Below are 16,499 nucleotides of genomic sequence, written 5' to 3'. Positions count from 1 at the left end.
GTGATCGTTTCTCCCTATGTAGGTCGGCGCCACCAAAATATTTTCGCATTCGGAGGAGAAAGTTCTACATCTACATACAGTATATACTCCGCTAGCCACCAAGCGATGTGTGGCGGAGGGCACAATTCGCGCCAAAGTCATATTCCCCCCCCCCCCCTCTGTTCCACTCGCGGATCGCGGGAGGGAGAAACGACTGTCCGAACGCCTCAGTACGAGCTCTTATTTCCCTTAACTTTGAATGACGATCATTACGTGATTTGAAAGTTAGTGGTAATAATATATGCTCTACATCCTCGGTGAAGATTCGATTTTGGAATTTAGTGAGCAGCCCCTTCTGTATAGCGCGTCGTCTATCTGCAAGTGTGGCCCACTTCAAACTTTCTATGAGATTTGTAACGCTCTCGCAATGGCTAAATGTACCAGTCACGAATCTTGCCGCTCTTCTTTGGACCTTTTCAATCTCTTGAATCAGCCCCAACTGCTAAGGGTCCCATACAGACGAAAAATCCTCTAAGACTGGACGAACTAACGTATTGTAAGCTATTCCCTTTGTTGAAGGACTGCATCGCTTCAGGATTCTACCAGTAAACCGCAATCTAGAATTCACCTTACCCGTTACTTGTGTAATCTGATCATTCCATTTGAGATCATTTCGAATAGCCACGCCCAGATACTTGACTGATGTTACCGCTTCCAAAGACCGATCATTTATTTTGTACTCATACATTAATGGGGATTTTCGTCTTGTTATAAGCAGTAGATTACACTTACTAATATTGAGAGATAACTGCCAGTCATTACACCACGCATTTATTTGCTGCAAATCCTTATTGATTTGTTCACAACTTTTGTATGATACTACTTTCCTGTAGACAACAGCATCATCGGCAAACAGTCTAAGGCCGCTGTCAATACCATTAACCAGATCGTTTATGTAAATCGTAAAAAGCAGAGGACCTGTTACGCTGCCCTGGGGCACACCCGAAGTTATTCTTGTTTCTGTTAAAGTTACCCCGTTCAGGACGACATACTGCTCCATGTCAGTTGGAAAACTTTTTATCCAATCGCATATGTCATTGGATAGACCATAAGCGCGCACTTTTTGTAGCAAGCGACAGTGCGGAACTCAGTCGAACACCTTTCGAAAGTCGAGAAATATGGCATCAACCTGGGAGCCGGTATCTAGAGCCTGTTGTATATTATGCACAAAGAGGGCCAGCTGTGTCTCGCATGACCGCTGTTTCCTAAAATCATGCTGGTTTCTGCAGATGAGCTTCTCAGAGTCTAGAAAGGTCACTATGTCTGAACACGAAATGTGTTCCATGATTCTACAACAAATACCATTATGGAATTTCGTGAGAAGATTCCGTCCCGACGAAAAACGCCTTTGTTTTAATGATGTTTATCCCTAATCCTGTGTCATTTCAGCGACACTCTCTCCCCTATTTCGTGATAATACGAAACTTGCTGCCTTTCTTTGAACTCTTTCGATGTACTCCGTCAATCCTATCTGGTAAGGATCCCACACCGCACAGCAGTATTCTAAAAGAGGACGGACAAGAGTAGTGTAGGCGGTCTCCTTAGTAGATCTGTTACATTTCCTAAGTGTCCTGCCAATAAAACGCAGTCTTTTGTTAGCCTTCTCCTCAAAATTTTCTGTGTGTTCCATCCAATGTAAGTTGTTCGTAATTTTAATTCCTAGGTTTTTAGTTGAATTTACGGCATTTACATTTGACTAATTTATCGTGTAACCGAAGTTTTACGGATTCCTTTCAGTACTCGTGTGGATGACCTCACACTTCGTTATTTAGGGTCAACTGCCGATTTCTGCACCATACAGATATCCTTTTTAGATCGTTTTGCAATTTTTTGTGATCTTCTGATTACTTTACTAGTCGATAAACAACAGCGTCATCTGAAAACAACCTAAGACGGCTGCTAAGATTGTCGCCTAAATCGTTTGTATAGATAAGGAACAGCAAAGGTCTTATAACACCACCTTGAGGCGCCAGAAATCACTTGTGCTTTACTCGATGACTTGTAGTCTCTTACTAAGAACAGTGACGTCTCTGACAGTAAGTCACGAATCCAGTCTGAGACGATATTCCACAAACACGCAATTTGATTACTAGCCGCTTCCGAGGTATAGTGTCAAAAGCCTTCTGGGAATCTAGAAATATGGAAACAGTTTGCAATCCTTTGTCGATAGCACTGAACACTTCGTGTAAATAAAGAGATAATTGTGTTGGCACAAGGAAAATGTTTTCTAAATAATTGTTGACTATGTATCAATAGACCGTTTTCTTCGAGGTAATTAATAATGCTCGAACACAATATATGTCCCAAAATCCTGCTGCATATCGACGTTAATCATATGGGCCTGTAATTTAGTGGATTATTTCTACTAACTTTCTTGAATTTTGGTGTGACCTGTGCAATTTCCAGTCTTTGGGTACGGAGCTTTCGTCTGGCGTACGGTATACGGTCTGCCATGTAAGCAGGAGACCCCGGGTTCGAGTCCCGGTCGGGGCACACATTTTCAACATGTCCCCAATGAAGTACATCAACGCCTGTTTGCAGCTAGGGTGTCCATTTAATCATCATTTCATTTTTAGCAAAGATGCATGGTCATCCACGGTAACTGTTCTTTCGGGAACAGATACTACCGTCATATATAGTTAAAATATGGCTTCCCGGCCATTGACCTTCTTGTGCGAACGCACACGCTATGCCCGAACTCGTAAGGGACTTGGTAGATTAATCTGCCACGAGTAATGAGTATAATGAGCAAACATCTATTAGGCGCACTACGAATGTAATGGTGTGGACATGTTGGGAATGTGGATCTCACGGGGACCGTGCAAGGGATAAGTCCCTGCAGACGCACTATCCTCTGTGCCCGCGGTGGCTCAGATGGATAGAGCGTCTGCCATGTAAGCAGGAGATCCCGGGTTCGAGTCCCGGTTGGGGCACACATTTTCAACATGTCCCCAATGAAGTACATCAACGCCTGTTTGCAGCTAGGGTGTCCATTTAATTATCATTTCATGGCTTAACAGAGTAATGTAAAGTGAAATTTAGTAGCACTATGCCTGGCAAACAGCAGCAGCAAATGCAATAACTTATATCTAACCATGACATAGCTCAAGCAGAAAAAATGTTACAGTAAAAATGGCCATGTTTAATATCTATGTCACATCTTAACACTAGAGTGCTGCATCACAAAAACTTACTCTGCAAGAAAATTACCAAGTCATTAAGAAAATTATTTATGCAATTCCTGTGAAGGGAAATGTGTATTTGTGCTCTCTTTTCTAAGAAAGTATATCAGAAACGTATTCTTTATTGGGTCTGTAGACAGAAAATAGTGATATTAGTGCATCTATTAAATTTTATAATAACCAATGCTGCAATGCAGCTACAAACTAGATATTATAGAAAATGAGCAAATATGTACAAAGGAAGGCATGAAACACCATTCATTAGCCATATGGCATTTCATAAGGTAGTAAAAAAAATCTCTCAACTAGAAAGACAGTAGTTATAATCAGATGTATAGACATAAAAATATTTCTTGTCATTTCATTAGGCATTTCAGTAAATATCATAAATTAAGAGCTCCACAGTGTTATCATATGTTTTAAAGTTTGGGCGTGTCGTATTTGCGATGCTTTCTACAAAGAAATGTCAATAGCGAGGATAATGGCCTCTTTTTTTCTCTACCTGTGCCTCTGAAAGGCACACACTAATGGCTGTTTTCCAGGCGACTGTCGCGCAGCTGGGTGCTTACAGTGACCTACCGAAATATTTACATCAGTTTCCACTACAGTGACAGTTGGATACAAATAAAATTTCACAGGTCGAAATATTTGCGTTACAAATCTGTAGAAACAAAATCTTGTAAATATTACAGTGTCCAAAAAATTTTCCTCAGCATTGTGGTACATTCACGCATTTACACACATTTCATAACTCTTAAAGTACGATTCTTGGTTTCCAACATCCTTTTTCACAAACCTGAGTCCCTAACCACTACTCATTATTCCTTACCTTATTACATATATACATATTCGTCGACACTTCTTCAATATTTCATCATAATAAATACATAGCATAATCAAATTCCTCATATATCATCAGCTTATTGATCATAAACATACCTCAACAGCATAATACACATAGTCATCATAACAATAGCATCATAGCACCTCAGTCAAGTCTCAAAATCGTCGTAGCTTTCTGCAGTAATTTCAAAACCTAAAAAGAATTCTCTGCCCATTTCAATAGTGTCATCTACCTCAAACATACTTTAAAAATCATGATCTCATACCAAATACATCATTCAAAGCTCTCATAGTATCACAATGGTTCCGAAAAAATATGAACAGTTCGCAAAAGTACAGACAAAATACAGTTTCATAAGTGTGAAGTTATCCAACTGTGTATTTGGGTTAACATGTGTCACTGATGTAGTAAAAAAATGTTTGTCTCTCTCAGTTAAATGATCATATAGCTGTGTAATTTATGTGTTAGAGAAATATGGTACTGATCTGTAAAGTTGTATAAGCAAATACCATATTAGCTAGGGTTCCTTGTGCTTGCCAAACACATGGTACACAAAGTAAGCCTGTACCCCCCTGAGGATTAATGTAATTATACCCTCAGGTGTTACAGATTACATCAATGGAATGAAATGTATCACAGAAACCCTTTGTATCATTGTACTTCAAATATCTTTAAAAATAAATGATTTAAGTACAAAATTAATCACTGAAATACGTGTCCTGTAGCGCTAAATGTGCGTCTTGCTGTAAGATAATCTCTGTGGAAGTGTCGTAGTTATTGTCCTCCGAGAGCTAAGTTCTGCAGAAGCCAATGTACTTACCTCTAGATAAACAAAAGTGCAATGCTTTGCGTATAGATATCTTAGTTATTACTCTTATTGCCGTAAGTACTGTGCTGTAACGTATTGTTGTGCTACGGAAAAGGCAGTCTCATAGTAGCTATACCACAAAAGTCACTACTAAAACATGTTTTACTTTCAAGAATAATACAGAAAAACTGTGCAGATATAAAACAGAAACACTGCAAAAGCAACATTGTAAATTGTCACTCATTAGTAGTGTCGTGATAAAATCGTGTAGCTGTCACATAAACTAACCACTGTGTCATCTGGTATCTCACTGAAAGTACTTTAAATCCAGAATGTATTTTCAAGTAAACCAAAATGTTGCATTAAAATCTCATTAGCAGTACCAGTATACGTTCTAAGTATGTAATCGTGCAACTAACAAGCAAGAATGTACACACACAATAACACTGTGACGTCTGTTCACCATAACAATGCATTCGTAATTACTGTCTAAATATGATCCCTAGGTTCTAGACTGGATAGTTTATTTTAAAACATAGTTGCATGTTAACAGTTTCTAAGTGTGACAAAGAATACTAGAAACGTGAAGTGAAAAGTTTTATGGCAAAGACGAAGTTAAAAAGCAGATTATCTTTCAATAAACGGTTTTACATGTGAAATGTGGTACAATCATTTACCCTTTCTAGTGTGCAGAGTTTCAACTTCCAAGTAATTATCATGTTGTGTACGTCGTTGCGGAATGCTAAAATTTTTCTCAAGGTTAGCGTCTATGTTATTTTTCGCTGAGCCAGCCGGCGCACGTGGCTGTCTGCGGTGCGGGTTATTGTCTGTCTCTTTGTTGGCGCGCGTCGTTATTGGGATTAGGAGACCTAACTTCTACAAATTCACCTTGTCGAGATGGCCCTGCTCTGTTTGAATCCCGCCATTTCTGATGCAATTCAGCTCTCTCGGTACGATCATATCGTCTGTCGTCATGTCGGTAGTTCCTGTAGTTTCTTTCTTGTCGGTTAAGTGGTGGAGAATTTCTCCCTGAATCGTAACTGCGCACTGAACTGTTGCCTCTGAAGTTATTCTGCCTCCCTTGATAATAATAGTTCTGGTTGCCATATTCTCTGTTTCTATGATTGTTTCTGTCATATTCATTACTACGGAAATGTGATCTTCCTCTGTAACTATTATTACTCTGCCAGTGAGTGTCATACGGGTGGTGTCGGTTTTGGTCACGATTTGCGTTGTAAGAATAGACTTGTCGTGTCCAGTTATTGTTTCTGTCGTCACGGAATTGTGACGGATGTGACCTGTAGTGATTGTTTTCCTGTTTTCACATCCCGCGACTGTCTGTGTCAAATTCTAATTCTTGTAAGAGTCCCTGAAAAGCTTCAATGTCGTCTTTGCAACGTCCTGCCAAAATAATATTTCTTAAATGTTCAGGCAATTTCATTAAGCAAATGCGGATGAGTTCTGAAGGGCTGTATGGGTTTGAAAGATATTGATTCTTATGCAACATGTCTTCAAAATATTTGACAAGACTGGAAACATCTGATTGTTCAAAGTGTTTCATCATCATGATGCTATGTTTTACTCGGTCTTGTGTAGCTTGAGACCAATATGCTGAGAGGAAGGTATGGTAAAATTCTCCTTCACTGTGACAATCGTGAATGACCGATCGCATTCTTACAGCTGGTTCATTCTCTAAATAGCCACACATAAATTCTAATCTGTGCTCTAATGACCAGTTGGAATGAAAACAATGAGAGAATTGATGGAGCCACGCTTGTTGATGAATGTCGTTGCCAGAATTCTTAAATGTTTTAAATTTACGTGTAGTAATGAACAGCTTATAGTCAAAATCATCATGTCGGCGAGTCGCATATCGGTCATTGTTACGTCGTTTCGGCGGTTCCATCTCAAAATTCGGTGTACCTTGACAATTTGCTTCATAATTTCCGAAGTGCCCTGAGTTATTATTTTGTGGCTGTTCCGTATTTCTATGTCCCTCTTCCCGTATTGGAGCACGAGTGGCCTCTAAAATATGTAATTCTTGTATTACCTGTGTCAACTGATCTTGTACTTCCCGGATTTCTCTTTGGTGTTGCGTATTAATTTGATTCTGATTTTGTTTGAATTTCCTAATTTGTTCGCACTCTTCTGTGTCATTAAAGACTACCGGTTTTGTGTCATTCAGATTATCATCTACCTTCGTAGATAAATTATTTAGCTGATCCGAAAGTTCAACTACTTTCTCTGATAATGAACTAATTTCCTCCATGTGTCTTTCTGAACCAATTTTCAGAGTATCTACTGTGTCCTTTAAGTTTTCCTGAGTTTTTGCAAGTTGCATAACTGAATCGGTAGATGCAACTGAGTCAATTTTAGCTTGCAAGGTGTCGTGATTTTCATGAACATTAGTTCGCAGTTCTTTTATGGCTGCTTCGTGACTCTGTAATGCATTTTCATGACGCGAAAAAATAGTTGGGAAATGCTCACAAATTTGTGTTTTTACGTCATTACAGACTTTTTGACATTTCGATTCGATTTTATGTAACTCAGTAGTTAAATCTTCACGTGTTTGTTCAAGTGTGTTGTCTAACTTTTGAAGATTTTGTTCCATTGTGTCTAACTTTTGAAGATTTTGTTCCATTGTGTCTAACTTTTGAAGATTTTGGTCCCATTTGTTGCATTAACAGTAATAACAATGCACTGGTGTCTCAAACATGTTCCTCAGTGCTTTTCGGCAGTGAAGTTGCACCGGCAACATTCACATTTTAACAAGCAGATAATGTGTCTTGACTTACTTGAGAAAACGGTAAGGACCCAAAACCTGAATCTGCAGTATTTGCAAAATTGTGTCCTGTCATTCCCGATTCCTCAGGCGAGCTATTGCCGACCGATCGATCGATAATGCTTCTCTGTTCACTAATTGTTTCACTGTCTACGCCATTATTTGCCGCCCGCTCTATTTCCCTATGCACAATTACCAAATCACTAGTTTGAACATTAGTTAATTCATTACATGGTGGCACTAACACACTGCTTTTGTCTTCACTGTCATTCACTGTCACGCCATTATTGTCACAATATTTCACACGACAACACAGAAAAGCACAATTTGAAGAGCAAAATAAGAAAACACATTAACATAGCACTGAAAATAGTATCTAGTTAATTACAAGCGCAGCTGCGAAATACTTGGTGCAAATCTACATGCATGCCACAACAACAATGAAAGACTGTAACTACAAAGGAGATTCTCTCTACAATTACGCGCTAGCAATAAACAATAGCTACACTAATTACACAAACTACAAGAAAAAATCAAAAGATTCCAGTGAGGTATCCTCAGCTAAGGGTCGACATATGAAACGTCCCCTTTGAACAATTATACAAGACTGTGCTTATCCTGACACACAATATTTTTTGGCGCAACGCAATCTGACTTTCAAAAATCCCTACAAAAGAATGGCCCTGACTAACATTAACCTATACGTTTCACAAATCACTTACCTCACAAAAATCTTTGTTACTCGAGCTACTGCAGTACAGCGAGCGCCACTACTGCCAGCTAAATAAAAGATTCAAACTGCGGAAGGCACTAACTACTGATAGGCATAGTTAGCAAATGAAAGATTTTAATAGAAAACAAACAATGTATTTACCTTAATAGTCATCAAAAGTCATAATATATATAGCAGTTCATGACATCCAGTGTTACAAATTTCAAAGCTACGCCATTTCTCTCCCCACATCCACCACTGCTGGCGGCTCACCTCCAAGTGCGCAACGCTACGCGCTGTTAACATCCAGCTGCCCGACACTACAATGGCAGACAACAATGCAAACTAGCCACAGACTGCACACAGCACAGCCAGTGATTTTCATACATAGCGCTACGTAACGTTGCCAATAAGAAAACATAAAACAGCACAGCCAGTGATTTTCATTCAGAGCGCTACGTAACGTTGCCAATAAGAAAACATAAACAGCCTACTTACAACTGTGTTTAACATATCCTTTCGGAACACCGTTAGGTTCATCGCAAAAATTTCAGCTGGACGTGTCTCCGGATTTAGCCAGCTTTCAGTGTCTATAACGGTTTGAGCATCAGTGCTATGTATTAGAGCTTGGAGCTCTGGCACTTTGTCAACCCAGCTACGACAATTTATAACTCTTACAGCGACAGTTCCTGTATCTACTTTCCTCCTGTGTTCAGCCTGCTACCTTTGTGACTTTGTGACGATTATTAACAAAATTCCGATGATATGAGCCATCAAACAAAATTAGTGACTTAACTGAGGATTTCTTGCTACGGAAAAGGCAACATGTTATCTTAAACGGAGAATCGAGTTGTAAAAGTACCGTAGGTTTCCGTAGACTGTGGTAAATAAGCATATACTACGGTAGTTTTCCTGGTAGCTTAGGTTGGTTCATATAAGAATCTCGTATGAAGAATGTTCTATTGGGTACAAAATAATAACAACAACTATCGATATATAGATTTTTTGTATTTGTGCGTGTAAACTGTACTTGCATCACAAGTAATTGTTTTGCGCACATGGAAGCGCAGAAGTAACGCGAGCAGCTAATATTTATCACTTATAAAATACAGTTTATATATGGTAACGATATAAAATATGTAATGCACTAACACTGAACGAAGAACACATCTAACGATGTGTAAAACTAGCAAACAAGTTAGCAGGTTCTGTCATACACATTTATTTACGTTTCCTTCCCTTCTAATGCTACCAACACTATAGGTGCTATGTATTTATGTACTGTACCGAAATAACCGAATCGCAATTTTTGTAGAGTGCAACTCTAATGGAGCCATCGATAGAGCTACTAGTAGAACTTATATCAGGCGTGCTCTACGGAGGTATCTCGGACTTTCTTTTTTACTGTATACCAGCTGACACACCCGACACTGTCGGTATATTCATTTTGCCAATTTTCTGTTAAAAACTAAAACAAAAAAGGAACTGAGACTGTAATGAAATACCAAAAAAATTTCATTCGCATGTATTCGTTAAAATACCTCTGAAATTATGAAACAGTTACACACAGTAACATGCATAATATACACATGTATAAGTACAGTATCCAGATTAGGCACGATGATCTTCCGAACAGTTTCTGTACGCTGGGAGCTGCTGCATTGCGTTTCTACAACGCGATTTTGTAACTCTATAGACGACTTTAGTTTCGACTACAGTCTTTGCGCTTTTCCGTTGAAAGCTGTGAAAAGCCTACCGGGTGTTGGATATTTCCTTATACTGAATCGACTCTGGGGGTGTCTCAGTAGTAAAGCATAAGTGTATTAAAATTTGAAGGTTGAAACTTTTTTCACATATCTCAGTGTTTATGACGTCATGTCTTTGCGGCATATGTGAATACTGTCAGCGAAATATTTTGCTAAAAGAGTTAGCAGCGAGGAAGTAATAAATTTAAATGTGATGCACAATGCGGCAATCTCGTCGCCCCGCAGTGTTTATGAAGTCATATCTCCTGCTCTATGTGTCATACACTGATATAATTTCGTACGTACATAAGTCAATACTGTCTGCAAAATGTGTTGCGAACAAAGTTAGTAGTAAAGAAGTAATAAATTTAAACGTCACGCACAATGCGGCAATTTCTCACGGATCTCAGGGTTTATCACGTCATATTTCCTGAATTGTGATAGTTAGGTGATTCTCCCCCCCCCCCCCCCTACCCGTTGCAGCTATTATAGCCTAACAGCAAGGGATATGTGTACCAAGTTTGGTTGAATTCAGACTAGTGGTTTAGAATGAGATGTGGAACATACAAATACATACACATGCGTATATACCTCCACTTTTATAATATTTATAGATTAATTCCTACCTACCTACGTAGCTGGGAGGATTGTGAGGCAGACTACCACGAGCACGATGCGGGTTCAATTCCCGATACAGTCAGTATTTTCACTTTGGTATGAGGAGTGGAAAGGGATCCAGTCAAGATCGTACAGGCGATTGAGGAGCTACTTGGACGACAAGTAGTGGCTCCAGGAGCTAGAAATCTGGAAAAGGCCGAGAGAGTGGTGCACTGACCCTACATCCTCCATATCGCATAATGTTGACATACAATGTCGATACTGACCTCAGAGATTTTGCAGATAATGCAGCTATCTATAATAAAGTAGTATCCGAATACACTGTAAGATCGTCATAAGGTTCCAGAGTGGTGCAAAGATTGGAAACTTGTTTTAAACGTCCAAGAATCTAAAACTGTAAACTCCAGAAAAGAGCAGAATGTAGTATCCTGTGGTTACAACGTCTCATATTTATTAGAATCAGTCGACTCGTACAAAAGCCTGGGTCTAAAAACTTTTAAGGATACGGAAATGAATGACAATATAGTCTCAGTGGTAGGTAACCCAAGTGGAAGACCCTGGTTCATTGCCAGGGTACTGGGAAAACTCAGCAAAGTCCACAGAAGATACTGAAACTCCCTGGCACATTAATTCATAGTGATACAAAGCAGACTACTTACAAGTCACAAGTCACTTGGGCCTCCCGTCTCAGAATATTACTCAAGTGTGTGGCACACACAACAAACTGAATTAACTGGGACATTGATCAGGTACAAACAAGGGCAGCACGAATGTTTATAGGTTTGCTTGACTCACACAAAAGTGCCACGGGAGAGTTTATAAACTCGATTTGGTAGGCGCTTGAAGGTAGACGTCTGTTATCCCACGAAAGCCCACTTACAAAGTTTCGAGAATCAGTATTAAGTAATGAATCTAGAGATATTCTTCATCCCCCTACGTACCGTCCCTGTAGGCAGCATTAAGACACGATTAGACTAGTTACACCACCGACAGGGGAACGAAAACAGCCGTTCTCAGCGCGCCGCATATAGTAGATGAGAACGGGAAGATACCTTAACACATGATTCCATGCTAAGTACCCTCTGACATGCACTCCACAGCGTTTTGCAGAGAATGTACGTAAATATAGATGGAGGTAATCCTGAAAAATAATACTAATTCACCGTAATTTCATTACTGGTTTTCCGTAATCTTTTATAATAGACGCTACGCGTATATTTGGCAGTGACAATGTTCACATGCGCTTTACTGTAGCCTGAAAAACGCACTTTTACAATCACCTATAGAGTGTTGCTGTGGCAGTCGCAACTATGACCTTTCTCAAGGAATCATGGTCCAGAAAGACTTTTGGAGAATTTCTGTAGGGTTTAGAAACAAACAGAAATGTTCTGGCTTGTTGAATCTGTGAGGTGACCGTAACCGCGTGTAGCATGAGCAGCACACACGTCTGCCTTCGAGTCCCAACCCAAATAAAAACATTATCTTTCCGGAAATTAATACACTCCAGTTAATGATTTCAAATATGTTAAATTCCTTAAGAAATGTAATCAAACTTTTTCTTTTCTTCATCATTTCATTCGTTTTAAAGTCTGTGCTGATTTGGATTGATTTGGGGGAAGAGACCAAACAGCGGGGTCACCGGTCTCACTGGATTAGGGAAGGAAGTCGGCCGTGCCCTGTCAAAGGAACCACCCCGGAATTTGCCTGAAGTGATCTAGGGAAATCACGGAAAACCTAAATCAGGATGGCCGTATGCGGGATTGAATCGTCGTCCTCCCGAATGCGAGTCCAGTGTGCTAACCATTGCGCCACCTCGCTCGGTGTCTGTGCTGAGACGCTTATCCGTACTTAGAATGCATGCATTAAAATTTTACACAGCATATGCCAGAAATCATAGAAATATCTAAATTCACATATTGGTAAACTAATGAAGTATGCAGATATAGAGGCTACAATTGAAAAAATTATGATAATAATATAATTTACTTTCCGAATTGCTGTAAACGTGATTTCTCAAAAATTTCTAAAATTCTGAATATTTTTTGTTCAAAACGATGTGTTGATCTTTAATGCTGTGAGAAAATGAGTGTTCTGAAATGAGTAACAGTGGCTCGCAACGCTTCATAAAGAAATAAATGTTAAAAACCTAATGATCCTGAGATTAGTCGTAATGAATAGTACATTTGTTTCATAAGGCTTATTCCCAGTATTTCTTGAATTTAAGCGTAAATCACATTTGCAGATACATTATGCGGGGTGTTTCTCCACACCGAGTAGAAACATCACTTGCATAAAAGTGGATAATTCTTGCTTTTTACTATTTTTTTTGTCAACGTTTTAGTCAGTAATTAACGACTTCAGGCAGCAAGAAATACGCAACACTTAAATACATTCAGGGGAAATACAATACAACACAATGAAGCCCATCGCAATTGGACAACAGTGTAGCGAAAAACTAGTTAACAGTTAAGGCTTTGTAACACAAACAGTTTTTAAATGTTTTCTAATTCTTGATGTCAGAACTGAAGAGGAGAAGTTCAAAGTCTGTAGCCAGTAAATGAGTGACTCATACCATGTGTCAAATCATAATTCAGACCACACCAACAGTGCCTATACTGGAACAGGAAGCCAACACTCGTAACTCACTGCCACACAGGGGACAGGTCGTTCTGTAAATTCTACAACATGGAATAATAACATGCAATATCTGAGCTCCGCCACTCCAACGTCTTCCAGTGCTGATAAAAAATGCATAAGCGGGAAAAAAGTCCACACTGAGACACCATGGTGCGGACAGGATCTCTGAAACCTCTGGTTAAACGAGGGCTGTCTAATCAGTTACAGTGAAATGATGTCTGGCTTTAAATACCCTTTCTTTCGGATGTCTCGTCCTCAGTGTCTGGTCATTCCTTCCGCATCCCGGCGGACTGGCATTCTCGCTAGTTACACTTAACTCTTTTGGCACAGCATTATGTGCTGCTTGCTGCCTGTTTGAAGACTTCAACTACAAGACCACAGCCTCCCGGCTAAGACGACAACCTGCCGGCTGTGACTAGACTTCATCGCTCCACGCTGCCACTATCAACTGGCCACACTGGCGACTAATAGAAGATGACGATCTTCTACACCTTCCTCCAACGAAGGGCCAAACTGATTGATTGCAAGTTGCCGTGTTTTGCTTACTGGCTGGGCACCTGAATGCGGCCTCCCTGGCTGTAAGTGTACCCCAGCTGTATGCTGTGTGCTGATGGAGCCCTTGGCTGCCACCTTCACGACAACCGTCGCTTAGATGTTGCTGTGAGTTTGGGTCCAAGCGAACGTCCGTCTTCGGAACTGCTCAGGCCAATCGTATCTACAGGGATGCTTCTGTTGGGTACCTTACTGACCCCCCTAATGCTACAACTCGTGTACAGAAGCGGACCTCTCGAATGTGGCCACCATCCAGCTAGTGGTAAGTAGTGGTCTTCACAACACCCGGCACCGTCGTAACTGGTCGCTGTACCGGCCTCCCTCGTCTTGCAGTCTGCACTTCAGAACAAAGAGTGGTGACTGAAGGTTGTCTTGTTACCTTGTAGCTGCTGGCCTTTTTATATCATTGTATAATTTCTTGGCCACGGTAGATCGCAGAGATGCTCATTTCAATTTGAAAGTAACTCTAGTAGCGCACTGTAAACCTTCTGATTTGTCCGAGTTCAGAGGCAACTGCCATGAATCGTATTTGACACCTGTGAGGTGTGCATTTCTAATCTTTCCGGGCACAAGCTGCCATGCTCGAAGGCTTTGCCAACCAGATGTTTCTAGTTGCCGACGTTGGGGTCATCTGGCATGGTATTGTAATGAATGGAGATGGGCTATGGTACGCCGTAAGAATTATAAGAACTGCTGGAACTAGAGATGGGTTGTTCGCGAACGAACGGGTGCAAAGGAACGGTTCACCAAGATGAACGAAGGGACCGAGGAACGAATTCCAAGGAACGATCGGTTCATACTTCACTTCGGTCGCGGCGGTCTGCTTATAGTTCCCGGGAACGAGGAACGATCGGTTCATAGTTCACTTAGGTCGCGGCTGTCTACTTGTAGTTCCCGGGAACGAGGAACGATCGGTTCGTAGTTCACTAGTTCACTTCGGTCGCGGCGGTCACTTCGGCAGTTCTCGTTCCAGCCTCGGTCGCGTGCTCGTCTCAGTCTCAGTCTCCCTCGGCCGCACTCGTCGTTCTTCGCATGACCACCTGTCTCAGTTCCATTGCCGACTGCTCCTAGTTAGTTCAGTATCCACTTGTTCGTTTCGTTCACTGCGCTCGCCTATTTTACATGTGTTCGAAACTGTTCTCGCACTTGGTTCTGGCTATTCAGCGTCCACGACCGGTAATCAAAAACTATTTTATACTTACGTAAATTACATAAAAATTACGTTGTATGTAATAGGTACGTCTTTTCAGGCAACAAATGGGCATATCAGCTCACTTCATTTAATCGATGAACAGCACAAGACATACTTATAACAAGGCAAGCTTTTTTGTTATTCATATATTTTTTGGTTTCATCGACTTCATTTAGCAGCTAACTTTCAATAATTTGCTTAATTTTTAGTGTAAGAAAATTCATATTAAACGATTTTCGTGTATCTTTCATATACAAAACATTACACTTAGAAAGGCACTAATTATATTTAAGTTTGGTTATTTCCAATTTGCATTACCTGCTAGTTTGTTTTTAAACTAAAAGAAGTGGGTTGTAGGTCATTTTGGCTCAGTAGAAAAAGCGGTTCCTCTCCATTTGAAAAGACATAGATTGTCATGAAATCGTATTTACTCATTATCTCAAAAACATTTGTTCAGAAGGAGTTTTCAAACCAAAAACTTTATTATTGCGAACTTAATTATTATTATTATTATTGCTGCTTGAACTTTAATAATGCAACATAAAAACCTAATTTTTACTAAGCGTGTGACGCAAGTATGAGAAAACCACATTTTATTTTATGCTTCCATAAAGTCTCTACTTCACCTACGAACTCAGAGACAACGTGAAGTATATACAGGGTGTAAACGATTATTGTTTACAATGTAGAATAGCTATGTAGTGGAAGTCGAAACGAAGAATTTTATACGAGACACTTGTGGTCTATTAAGTTGGGAAACAGCCACAGTGGTGGTCAGACGTGGACGACTGGAATATTGATGACGAGTACGCCTGCATTAATACACTCCTGGAAATGGAAAAAAGAACACATTGACACCGGTGTGTCAGACCCACCATACTTGCTCCGGACACTGCGAGAGGGCTGTACAAGCAATGATCACACGCACGGCACAGCGGACACACCAGGAACCGTGGTGTTGGCTGTCGAATGGCGCTAGCTGCGCAGCATTTGTGCACCGCCGCCCTCAGTGTCAGCCAGTTTGCCGTGGCATACGGAGCTCCATCGCAGTCTTTAACACTGGTAGCATGCCGCGACAGCGTGGACGTGAACCGTATGTGCAGTTGACGGACTTTGAGCGAGGGCATATAGTGGGCATGCGGGAGGCCGGGGTGGACGTACCGCCGAATTGCTCAACACGTGGGGCGTGAGGTCTCCACAGTACATCGATGTTGTCGCCAGTGGTCGGCGGAAGGTGCACGTGCCCGTCGACCTGGGACCGGACCGCAGCGACGCACGGATGCACGCCAAGACCGTAGGATCCTACGCAGTGCCGTAGGGGACCGCACCGCCACTTCCCAGCAAATTAGGGACACTGTTGCTCCTGGGGTATCGGCGAGGACCATTCG

General features: G+C 40.8%; 1 non-coding gene across 1 annotated transcript; it reads left to right on the top strand.

Annotated features, from left to right (window-relative positions):
- The first annotated feature begins 2,897 nt into the window (after positions 1–2,897).
- On the top strand, positions 2,898–2,972 carry Trnat-ugu (transfer RNA threonine (anticodon UGU)). Its single transcript has one exon. It is a non-coding gene; the product is annotated as a tRNA-Thr (tRNA).
- Positions 2,973–16,499: the final 13,527 nt, after the last annotated feature.

This window comes from Schistocerca nitens, chromosome 4, assembly GCF_023898315.1.
Source record: "Schistocerca nitens isolate TAMUIC-IGC-003100 chromosome 4, iqSchNite1.1, whole genome shotgun sequence".
NCBI lineage: Eukaryota > Metazoa > Arthropoda > Insecta > Orthoptera > Acrididae > Schistocerca > Schistocerca nitens.
The sequence above is the reverse complement of the archived record's forward strand: the minus strand, read 5'-3'. Positions and strand labels throughout refer to the sequence as shown.